Source organism: Mobula hypostoma, chromosome 14, assembly GCF_963921235.1.
Source record: "Mobula hypostoma chromosome 14, sMobHyp1.1, whole genome shotgun sequence".
Classification (NCBI taxonomy): domain Eukaryota; kingdom Metazoa; phylum Chordata; class Chondrichthyes; order Myliobatiformes; family Myliobatidae; genus Mobula; species Mobula hypostoma.
In genome coordinates, this window is record NC_086110.1 from 8,531,161 (window position 1) to 8,543,798 (window position 12,638).

The following is a 12,638-nucleotide window of genomic DNA, read 5'->3' on the forward strand; positions in this document are numbered from 1 at the left end:
CCTTTAAATCCCCTCTCTTTGCCTCCACTTTGTGCAACTCCTCTTCCCGCCCCCTTACTCTTATTTGCACTACTCAATGTACTCTTGCACTTTGTGGTGCCCTCTTTGCATCCACTCTATTATCCCCTGTTTTTAAGCCTCCCTCCCACTTTGTGACCTCTCTATATACATACCCTATACCCTCTTTATCACTCTCTATGTGCCCCTCTCTATATATCTCCCTTCTTGGCAAATGTGCAGTCTCTGGTGAATAAAATTAATGATCTCAGAGCCAGGGTGCTGAATCAGAGGAAGATTAGGACCACGTGTGTCCTTTGTTTCATGGAATCCTGGTTAACCCATTCCGTACCGGATGCAGCGATTCAGATTGACGGGTTTACTATACACCGTCAGGGTAGATCTATAGAGTCTTTCAAAAGCAGAGGTGGAGGAGTTTGCCTCATGATCAACTCTTCTCGGTGAACAAATATATCAGTGCTATCCCAATTCTGCTCACCAGACCTGGAATATTTAGCAGTTAAGTGCCGTCCTTTTTACCTACCACAGAAGTTCTCTGGGGTCACTTTGGTAGCAGTTTACATTCCACCTCAGGCCAATGTCAAGCAGGTTTTAGATGATCTGAGCAATAGGAACAACATGCATAAAACAATGCACCCTAATGCCTTCACCATCGTTTTGGGAGATGTTAACCAGGCCAGTCTGAAAATATCATTAAGCAACTACCATCAACAGTTCATTTGCAATACCAGAAGAAACAATACACTGAACCATTGTTACACCACCATCAAGAACGCCTAATATGCTATTCCACACCCTCACCTCGGGAAGTCTGATCACCTGGCTGTACTTCTACTCTCTGAGTATAGGCAGAGACTGAAGACTGCAGCACCAGCAGTGAGGACCAAGAAGGTTTGGACAAGGGAAGCGCAGGAGCGCCTACAGGACTGCTTTGAATTGATGGGCTGGACTGTATTCAGGGATTCATCTTTGAACCTGGATGAGTATGCTGCAGTTGTTACTGACTTCAAAAACCTGTGTGGATGAGTGTGTACCTATAAAGACTTACTGTAAATTTCCAAACCAAAAGCCGTGGATGAACCAGGAGGTACATCATCTGCTGAAGGCTAGATCTGTGGTATTCAAGTCTGGCGACCCAGGCCTGTACCAGAAAACCATGTATGATTTGCGGAGGGCTAATTCAAGGATGAAGAGACAATTTCAAATGAGGCCGAAGACGACATCAGATGCACGGCAACTCTGGCAGGGTCTGCAAGACATTACTTCCTACAAAGCGAAACCCAATAGTATGAATGGCAGCGATGCTTCATTACCAGATGAACTCAACGACTTCTATGCAGGCTTTGAAAGGGAGAAAACTACAGCTGTGAAGATCCCTGTTGCACCTGATGACTCCGTGATCTCTGTCTCAGAGGCCGATGTCAGACTGTCTTTAAAGAGACTGAACCCTCACAAGGCGGAAGGTCCCAATGGAGTACCTGGTAAGGCTCTGAAAACCTGCGCCAACCAACTGGCGGGAGTATTCAAGGACATTTTTAACCTCTCACTGCTACAGGCAGAAGTTCCCACTTACTTCAAAAAGGCAGCAATTATACCAGTGCCTAAGAAGAATAATGTGAGCCGCCTTCATGACTATCACACAGTAACACTCACATCGACAGTGATGAAATGCTTTGAGAGGTTAGTCATGACTAGACTGAACTCCTGCCTCAGCAAGGACCTGGACCCACTGCAGTTTGCCTGTCGCCACAATAGGTCAACGGCAGACGCAATCCCAATGGCTCTCCACATGGGTTTAGACCACCTGGACAACACAAATACCTATGTCAGGATGCTGTTCATTGACTATAGCTCAGCATTTAATACCATCATTCCCATAATCCTGATTGAGATGTTGCAGAACATGGGCCTCTGTAGCTCTCTCTGCAATTGGATCCTCAACTTCCTAACTGGAAGATCACAATCTGTGTGGATTGGTGATAACATATCCTCCTTGCTGACGATCAACACTGGCACACCTCCGGGGTGTGTGATTAGCCCACTGCTCTACTCTCTATATACACATGGCTGTGTGGCTAGGCATAGCTCAAATACAATTAAAATTTGCTGACGATACAACCATTGTTGGTAGAATCTCAGATGGCGATAAGGGGGCGTACAGGAATGAGAAATGCCAATTGGTGGAATGGTGCCAGAGTAACAACCTGGCACTCAATCATGAAAGAGATGATTGTGGACTTCAGGAAGGGTAAGACGAAGGAACACATACCAATCCTCATAGGGGGAATCAGAAGTGGAGAGGGTGAGCAGTTTCAAGTTCCTAGGTGTTAAGATCTAGGAGGATCTAAACTGGGCCCAACATAATGATGTAGTTATAAAGAAGGCAAGACAGTGGCTAAACTTTATTAGAAGTTTGAAGAGATTTGGCATGTCACAAATACACTCAAAAACTTCTATAGTTGTACTGTGGCTGCATTCTGACAGGCTGCATCAATGTCTGGTATAGGGAGGGCGGCTACTTCACAGGACCGAAAGAAGCTGCAGAAGTTTGTAAATTTAGTCAGCTCCATCTTGGTACTAGCCTATAAAATACCCAGGACATCTTTAGGGAGTGGTGTCTCAGAAAGGCAGCGTCCATTATTAAGGCACACACCCAGCGATTCAGGAACAGCTTCTTCCCCTCTGCCATCTGATTCCTAAATGGACATTGAACCCTTAGACACTACCTCACTTCTTTAATATACAGTATTTCTGTGTTTTTGCAGGATTTTTAATCTATTCAATATACGTATACTGTAATTGATTTACTTGTTTATTTATTATTATTTTTATTTTTTTGTCTCTCTTCTAGATTATGTATTGCATTGAAGTGTTGCTGCTGAGTTAACAAATGACACGTCACGTGCCGGTGATAATAACCTGATTCTGATTCTGGTATGGCAACTGCTCTGCCTGAGACCACAAGAAACTGCAGAGAACGATGGACACTGTTCAGCCTATCACTGGAATCAGCTTTCCCTCGATGGGCTCCATCTATACTTCAGAGTTGACAATGGTAGTGTACTCTACTCTGTACGGTTTGTGGTAATAGTAACAGTTTGTGCTGAATCTCTAAATAATTAAATAACATGTTGCAAACACCCAGCAAATAAGACAGGAGAGTGAGTTAATGTTTCAGGTCAAAGTTCTTTGCCGGAACTGGCCATCTATATGGAATATTAACTCCAATCATGGGTGTTGCTGAGAATTTTCTGTTTTATTTTGGATTTCCAGTACCTGTTTGAAGAAAGCATTGATATGGTACCAGCTGAACCATTATGCTGAAGTTGAATCTTATTGTTCCATGTTGCTCTAAGCTTAATAAAACAAAGACATGCATGATAAATTGCAGCAGAGGGTGATGGAAAGCATTGAGATTCACAGTGATCAAATCTGCAGTAAAAGTCCAGGAGCTGAAGATCAGAGTTGATGAGCTGGAGTCTGAACTTTGCACATTGCTCTGAATCAGGGTGGTGGTGCATTAACCAGGCACTGCTTTCCAAGATGAAGTCAGACAATTTATATTAAGTGCTCCAGAAATGGTCTGACAAATACAATGGGAAGGAATGACTATGTGTAAGGCCAAAATGGCCAGAATGGGGATCTCGAAGAAAGTTTTGGTGGGGAATCAGCCCAAAGTTTGCAAAATTTCAGCAACCCACATGAACGGCAGGGAAGATAGAGGAACTGACCACCGTGATATTGGAGAAAGCGTTTAGCACTTGTGTTTGAGAAGAATGATTTGTCTCGAGGTGTCACTCTATTGTGCTGCTGATGCTCCTTTGGTATTCCTATGTGTAACCTCTTGTTTCCGTCTCTACATGGGAGTCTGTCGTTCCTCCATTCCTGGATCGAGTCATTACCAGAACTCACCGCAAAAGAGCCTGCCATCTCTCTGCACCTGTGTCCAGTCCTGCCAGCAACCACCGTGACAGAAGGGCTCCACCAACAATGGATCCAGCAGAAGCACTGCAGCGGCTTGGACATCGGTTGGCCAGGGTCAAGGATGCCTTCTTTATTCAATTCATGTCCTGAAGGATACATTCCAAGTGTTCCCAAAGGCTACTTACTGAGCTTCTCCAGTCTACATTCAACATTTTCTCCGAGGTTCTTTTGTCCATAAGGTTCATAAAGTCTCCCAAGTTAGGCAATTTCTTGAGTTACATATGGAGAGGTTTCTGAGTATATGTAATGCAGTGTTTCTGAGCTACATGTAATGCAATATTTCTGACATATATGTGCATTGTTCCCAGGTTATATGGTCTATTCCAGGTTTTCCAACCCTGTCTCAAGGGCATTAGATCTGTTCCTGGTTTTTCAGCCTATCTTAAGAGAATCAGGTCAGTTCTGGGTTTTCCTGTGTTGGCAGGTTGTGGCCTTAGGGAGGGAGGTACAGTCATGATCCCTGAGGGAGGGAGGTACTGTCATGAAGCCTGAGGGAGGGAGGTACTATCGTGATCCCTGAGGGAGGGAAGTACTGTCATGATCCCGAGGGAGGGAGGTACTGTCATGATCCCTGAGGGAGGGAGGTACCGTCGTGATCCCTGAGGGAGGGAGGTACCGTCGTGATCCCTGAGGGAGGGAGGTACTGTCGTGACCCCAAGGGAGGGAAGTACCGTCGTGATCCCGAGGGACGGAGGTACCATTGTGATCCCTGAGGGAGGGAGGTACCGTCGTGATCCCTGAGGGAGGGAGGTACCGTCGTGATCCCTGAGGGAGGGAGGTACTGTCATGATCCCTGAGGGAGGGAGGTACTATTGTGATCCCTGAGGGAGGGAGGTACCGTCGTGATCCCTGAGGGAGGGAGGTACTGATGTGATCCCTGAGGGGGGGATGTACAGTCATGATCCCTGAGGGAGGGAAGCACTGTCGTGATCCCCGAGGGAGGGAGGTACCATCGTGATCCCCGAGGGAGGGAAGTACCGTCGTGATCCCCGAGGGAGGGAGGGAGGTACTGTCATGATCCTTGAGGGAGGGAGGTACTGTCATGATCCCTGAGGGAAGGAAGTACTGTCGTGATCCCTGCAGACCACTGTGAAGCATTAAAGCATCAGGCTTCCAAGTTTCACGAGTACCTGTATCAGTTAATTGTTGTCTAAAGTAGAGTTGTTAAACCCTGGTGCTTTCTGTTTAATCTCGTCAAGTTAATTGTGACTGGCTCGGGTTTCTCATATTCTATCCTTACTTAAAAGCGACTCTGTTTAGCGCTTTAGCGGAGTCCTTGTGTTTATAAAGAATGATTTGTCTTGTGGTGTTGCTCAGTCTTGCCTCGATGCTCTGTTGGTATCTCTGTGTCTAACCTTTTGTTTCCATCTCTACATGGGAGTCTGCCGTTCCTCTGCCCCTGGATTAATGTCAGCGATCACTGTGACATACGACTTACTAGGGAAAAACTGCAGTGACCAGGTCTCATGCCAGAATGGGACAGGCACGTTCTTTCCAGATCAGGTTAAGTTTTGTATCCCTTCACTCCATTCTCAGGATCTCTCCTTTATACCTCTCTTCTAATTCTCTCTCCATGGCTGCACCCTTACCCAGGAGTACATTGAGTTCTTTGGACACTACCTCACTCTTTTTAATATACAGTATTTATATTTTTGCACATTTTTAAAATCTATTTTGATATACGTATACTGGTTGAAATACAGTTTGCCTCTACATTTGTTCTGGGCAACTGCTGCTTCCCCTGTCATCGGTTGTGGAGGAATTCAAGGTGGCAAAATGCAGAGCCTTTTTAAGCTTGAGAGATTCCAATGACATCTCGGTAAAGCAAGCAGGTGTTACAACCAGATCTGGGCGCAAGTGGGCAGCCAATGCAGCTGTGGAGGAGGCAGTGTGTTCTCTGAAGCTGCGAGATATCATCGGCAACCCCTGCATCGGGTGGCAAGGCCTCGGCTCAGTTCACTTCCAGCAGTGGGGAAACGCAAGCATAAGGAACAGGCGAGACATGATACAGGCAGAGGTACGGATCCGTGAGGAAGAGAAGAGGATTTCAAAGGCAGTGGAACAAGGGTCCCAGGGTGCCTGGACAAAATGGGATCTGCCTAAGCGCAAGATCTCATGGGCAGAGTTATGGAGACTGGAGCCCTTCTGTATTTCCTTCCTCTTGCGATCCGTGTATGACATCCTTCCTTCACCATTACATCTGTACACATGGGGAATAAGAGAGGACCCAAACTGAAAGCTCTGTGGTCAAAAGGGGACACTGGCTCATATAATGTCTGGGTGTAAAACAGCTCTAACTCAAGGACAGTATAGGTGGAGCCATGATAAGATGCTTCTGGCTCTTGCTGACACACTACAGTGGGAGAGATGCAAGAAGAGGACGGCTGGCACAGATTTGAGGAAGGCCATCACCTTCATCAAAGAGGGAGCTAGGCCTTTCATAACCAAACAACCAAAGCCCAATCTGCTGCTAACGGCCAGGTCCTGGGAGATGAGGGTCGATGTAGGAAGGAGGTTGCAGTTCCCGGATGTGGTGCACACAATCCTATGCCCGGACATTGTACTGTGGTCAACCGAAGACAAGAAAATAATTCTGGTTGAGGTGACTGTGCCGTGGGAGGAGGGATGGGAAGAGGCCCATGAGAGAAAGGCCTTGAAGTACCAGCCCTTAGTGCAGGAGTGTAAAGACACGAGATGACGGGCATTATTGTTCCCTGTGGAGATCGGCTGCAGTGGTTTCCCAGCCAAATCAGCATGGCGGTTGTTGTCAGATCTGGGCCTGGACGAAAGGAGCAAAAAACAAGCAGCTCATAGGATGGGGGAAGAGGCAGAACGAGCCTCTTGTTGGATTTGGAGTAGGTGAGAGGAGGGAAGCAGAAAGCCAGGAGCAGATGGGCAGTGATTTGGCCACCTCTGCTGGCCCACCAACTGGAGAGTATCGTGGTTAAGGGTCGAAACACTCTGTGAAGGTTTGGAACCACCTGATGACATCTGCTCCTGGCTGAAGGCTATGATTACCTTATAAGATATCGGAGAATGCACCCTAACAGGTGTATGTAACAAGTAACAAGTATTTACTTGTTTATTTATTATTATTACTTTTTTTTCCTCTGCTAGATTATGTAATGCATTGAGCAGGTCGGGCAGCATCCGTGGAAACAATGAGTCGACGTTTCGGGCCGGAACCCTTCGTCAGGACTGAAGAGGGAAGGGGCAGAGGCCCTATAAAGAAGGTGGGGGAGGGTGGGAAGGAGAAGGCTGGTAGGTTCCAGGTGAAAAACCAGTAAGGGGAAAAATAAAGGGGTGGGGGAGGGGAGGCAGGGAGGTGATAGGCAGGAAAGGTGAAGAAGGAATAGGGGAAAGCACAATGGGTAGTAGAAGGAGGTGGAACCATGAGGGAGGTGATAGGCAGCTAGGGGAGGGGGCAGAGTGACATAGGGATAGAGGAAGGGAGGGGGAGGGAATTAACGGAAGTTGGAGAATTCTATGTTCATACCAAGGGGCTGGAGACTACCTAGACAGTATATGAGGTGTTGCTCCTCCAACCTAAGTTTAGCCTCATCATGGCGGTAGAGGAGGCCATGTATGGACATATCTGAATGGGAGTGGGAAGCAGAGTTGAAGTGGGTGGCTACTGGGAGATGCTGTCTGTTGTGGCAGACGGAGCGGAGGTGCTCGACGAAGCGGTCCCCCAATCTGCGTCGGGTTTCACCGATGTAGAGGAGGCCGCACTGGGAGCACCGGATGCAATAGATGACCCCAACAGACTCATAAGTGAAGTGTTGCCTCACCTGGAAGGACTGTTTGGGGCCCTGAATGGTGGCAAGAGAGGAGGTGTAGAGACAGGTGTAGCACTTACGCTTACAGGGATAAGTGCCGGGTGGGAGATCCGTGGGGAGGGACGTGTGGGTCAGGGAGTTGCGGAGGGACTGATCCCTGCGGAAGGCGGAGAGGGTTGGAGAGGGAAAGATGTGCTTAGTTCTGGGGTCCTGTTGAAGGTGGTGGAAGTTGCGGAGGATAATGTGCTGGATCCGGAGGCTGGTGGGGTGGTAGGTGAGGACAAGGGGAACTCTGTCCCTGTTGTGGTGGCGGGAAGATGGGGTGAGAGCCGAAGTGCGGGAAATGGAGGAGATGCGGGTGAGGGCATCATTGACGACGGCAGAAGGGAAACCATGGTCCTTAAAGAAAGAGGACATTTGAGATGTCCTGAAATGGAAAAACCTCATCCTCGGAGCAGATGCGGTGGAGACGGAGGAACTGGGATTAGGGAATGGCATTTTTGCATGTGGCGGGATGGGAAGAGGTATAGTCGAGGTAGTTATGAGAGTCAGTGGACTTGTAGAAGATGTCAGCGGACAGTCTGTCTCCAGAGATGGAGACTGAGAGATCGAGAAAGGGGAGAGAAGTGTCTGAGATAGACCAGGTGAATTTGAGGGCTGGGTGGAAGTTAGAAGTAAAGTTGATGAAATCGATGAGCTCAGCATGGGTGCAGGAAGCAGCACCAATATAGTCGTCAATGTCCTGAAGGAAAAGTTGGGGAGCAGTCTGCCCTCTCCCCCAGCTGCTTATCACCTCCCTCATGGTTCCACCTCCTTATACTACCCATTGTGTTTTCCCCTATTCCTCCTTCACCTTTCCTGCCTATCACCTCCCTGCCTCCCTTCCCCCACCCCTTTATCTTTCCCCTTACTGGTTTTTCACCTGGAACCTACCAGCCTTCTCCTTCCCACCCGCCCCCCACCTTCTTTATAGGGCCTCAGTCCCTTCCCTCTACAGTCCTGATGAAGGGTTCCGGCCCGAAACGTCAACCGTTCTTTTCCACGGATGCTGCCCGACCTGCTGAGTTCCTCCAGCGTATTGTGAGTGTTGCTTTGACCCCAGCATCTGCAGATTATTTTGTGTTTATGTAATGCATTGAACTGCTGCTGCTAAGTTAACAAATTTCATGTCACATGCCAGTGATAATAAACCTGATTCTGGGTACAACATCTTATTTGGGCTTCAGCGATATCGGGTCGAGGCGAGGTAAGTTCCCTATGAGAAATGGAAACAGGAAGTTTCTATGTCTGTGAGGCTGGTGTTCTGTTCTGGGTGTCAGATGTGGGAAGTTTGGGAGACTCCCAGCCTCCCGACCAACCAGATCTGCATTGGGTGTGTCGAGTTGCAGCTCCTTATGGACCGCATTAGGGAACTAGAGCTGCAGCTCGATGACCTTTGTCTGGTCAGAGAAAGTGAGGAGGTGACAGAGGGGACCTATAGGCAAATAGTCACACTGGGGTCTTCGGAGACAGTCAGGAAGGGCAAGAATCAGATACTGGAGAGCACCCCTGTGGCTGTCCACTTTAACAATAAGTATTCCTGTTTGAGGACTGCTGGGAGGGTACGGCTTACCTGGGGTAGCAACAGTGGTCGCGCCTCTGGCACAGGGCCTGGCCCTGTGGATCAGGAGGGTAGGGAAAGGAAGAGGATGGCAGCAATAATAGGGGACTCTATAGCTAGGAGGTCAGACAGGTGATTCTGTGAAAGCAGGAAAGAAACACGGATGGTAGTTTGCCTCCCAGGTGCCAGGGTCCGGGATGTTTCTGATCGCGTCTATGATATCCTGAAGTGGGAAGAGGTTGTGGTACATACTGGTACCAACAACGTAGGTAGGGAAAGGGAGGAGATCCTGAAAACAGACTACAGGGAGTCAGGAAAGAAGGTGAGAAGCAGGAACTCAAAGGTAGTAATCTCGGGATTACTGCTTTTGCCAGTGAGTATAGTAATAGAGTGAGGTGGAGGATAAATGTGTGGCTGAGGGATTGGAGCAGGGGGCAGGGATTCAGATTTCTTGCAAGTCCCTTTGCATCTCTGCATTTTGAATTCTCTCCTCATCTAAATAATAGTCTGCCCATTTATTTCTTCCAGCAAAGTCCATGGACAACATTGTATTTCATTGGCCACTTCTTTGCCCATTCCCCTAAACTATCTAAGTCTCTCTGCAGGCTCTCTGTTTCCTCAACACTACCCGCTCCTTCAGCTATCTTTGTATCATCAAAGGAAGAAGGAGAATGAAGCCAAAATAATCTTAATGTATCGTGCCTTGGTATGAGCCTCTCTGTTCAAGACAGCCACAAACCCAGGCTCTTCTCCACTGAATTTGTCTACACCTCCTGCAGCCAGCATAATCAAAGAGCCTTCCCCCTCTGGTCATTCTCTCTTCTCCTCTCTACCGTTGGGTAGAAGATACAAAAGCTTGTTAAACACATCACCATACTCAAGGGCAGCTTCTGTCCTGAGATGATAAAACTTTGGAATGAACATCTTATACAAAAAGATGAACTCTTAATCTTTTGATCTACCTTACTGTGACCCTTGCACTTCATTTGTCCACCTGCACTACACTTTCCCTCAAATTGCAACGTTGAATTCTGCCGTTGTTTTCCTTTTGTACTACCTCCATGTACTCATGCACAGAATGAATTGTCAAAATGGCATGCAGATAAAGGCTTTTTACTGTATCGTTGTACATATGACAACAATAAACCAGTTACCAATGACCACAAGCAGATAAAGCTGGGAATCACATATTGCTGAAATTAGTAATGGCTCCCAAGGGCTGAATTTATTTACCCAGCTAACAAAAATGCTGTTTACCTCTCTCAGCAGCAAAAGAGAAGAGACAACCTTTCTAATCACATTAATCACTCGCACCTCACAAATCATTAAATGCCACATCAATGCCATAAAGGCAACTGAACAGTAAGTGCTGTTAAGTGTTGTTAATTATTATCATGTATAAGGAGGCTTGCTGCCAAAGGTTCAGGCTTATTGCTGTATTTTGCACCTTGGACCTGGAAGAATGATGTTTCCTTTGGCTCTATACGTGTGTATTGTTGAATGACAATTAAATCTAAACTTGAATATCAACTTGAACTTCATATCAGTGATACGCAAGGTCAATACTGCTCAAAATACCTACTGTAAACTCCCTGAAAATTGGGTTAAAAGAGCCCATCTGTATAGAACTCACTTTAGTGAAACTACAAACAATTACTGGTACTTTTGGCATTTCCGGCAATGGAATTGGTGGAAATGTACATAATTCACAGCCACCAACATTGAGTTGGGTTTCACTTTAAGTGGCTGGGCTGAATGATGACATAATTACTGTACGTAAAGTTTTTACTACACTTTGTGTTCAGTGTTTGGACTACAATAAATAAGTTGTTATGGTTTTTAAATAGAACATAGAACATAGAATAGTACAGCACAGTACAGGCCCTTCGGCCCACAATGTTGTGCCGACCCTCAAACCCTGCCTCCCATATAAGCCCCCACCTTAGATTCCTCCATATACCTGTCTAGTAGTCTCTTAAACTTCACTAGTGTATCTGCCTCCACCACTGACTCAGGCAGTGCATTCCACGCACCAACCACTCTCGGAGTAAAAAACCTTCCTCTAATATACCCCTTGAACTTCCCACCCCTTACCTTAAAGCCATGTCCTTTTGTATTGAGCAGTGGTGCCCTGGGGAAGAGGCGCTGGCTATCCACTCTATCTATTCCTCTTATTATCTTGTACACCTCTATTATGTCCCCTCTCATCCTCCTCCTCTCCAAAGAGTAAAGCCCTAGCTCCCTTAATCTCTGATCATAATGCATACTTTCTAAACCAGGCAGCATCCTGGTAAATCTCCTCTGTACCCTTTCCAATGCTTCCACATCCTTCCTATAGTGAGGTGACCAGAACTGGACACAGTACTCCAAGTGTGGCCTAACCAGAGTTTTATAGAGCTGCATCATTACATCGCGACTCTTAAACTCTATCCCTCGACTTATGAAAGCTAACACCCCATAAACCTTCTTAACTACCCTATCCACCTGAGAGGCAACTTCCAGGGATCTGTGGACATGTACCCCGAGACCCCTCTGCTCCTCCACACTACCAAGTATCCTGCCATTTACTTTGTACTCTGCCTTGGAGTTTGTCCTTCCAAAGTGTACCACCTCACACTTCTCCGGGTTGAACTCCATCTGCCACTTCTCAGCCCACTTCTGCATCCTATCAATGTCTCTCTGCAATCTTTGACAATCCTCTACACTATCTACAACACTACCAACCTTTGTGTCGTCTGCAAACTTGCCAACTCACCCTTCTACCCCCACATCCAGGTCGTTAATAAAAATCATGAAAAGTAGAGGTCCCAGAACAGATCCTTCTGGGACACCACTAGTCACAATCCTCTAATCTGAATGTACTCCCTCCACCACCACCCTCTGCCTTCTGCAGGCAAGCCAATTCTGAATCCACCTGGCCAAACTTCCCTGGATCCCATGCCTTCTAACTTTCTGAATAAGCCTATCGTGTGGAACCTTGTCAAATGCCTTACTAAAATCCATATAGATCACATCCACTGCACTACCCTCATCTATATGCCTGGTCACCTCCTCAAAGAACTCTATCAGGCTTGTTAGACACGATCTGCCCTTCGCAAAGCCATGCTGACTGTCCCTGATCAGACCATGATTCTCTAAATGCCTATAGATCCTACCTCTAAGAATCTTTTCCAACAGCTTTCCCATCACAGACGTAAGGCTTACTGGTCTATAATTACCCAGACTATCCCTACTACCTTTTTTGAACAAGGGAACAA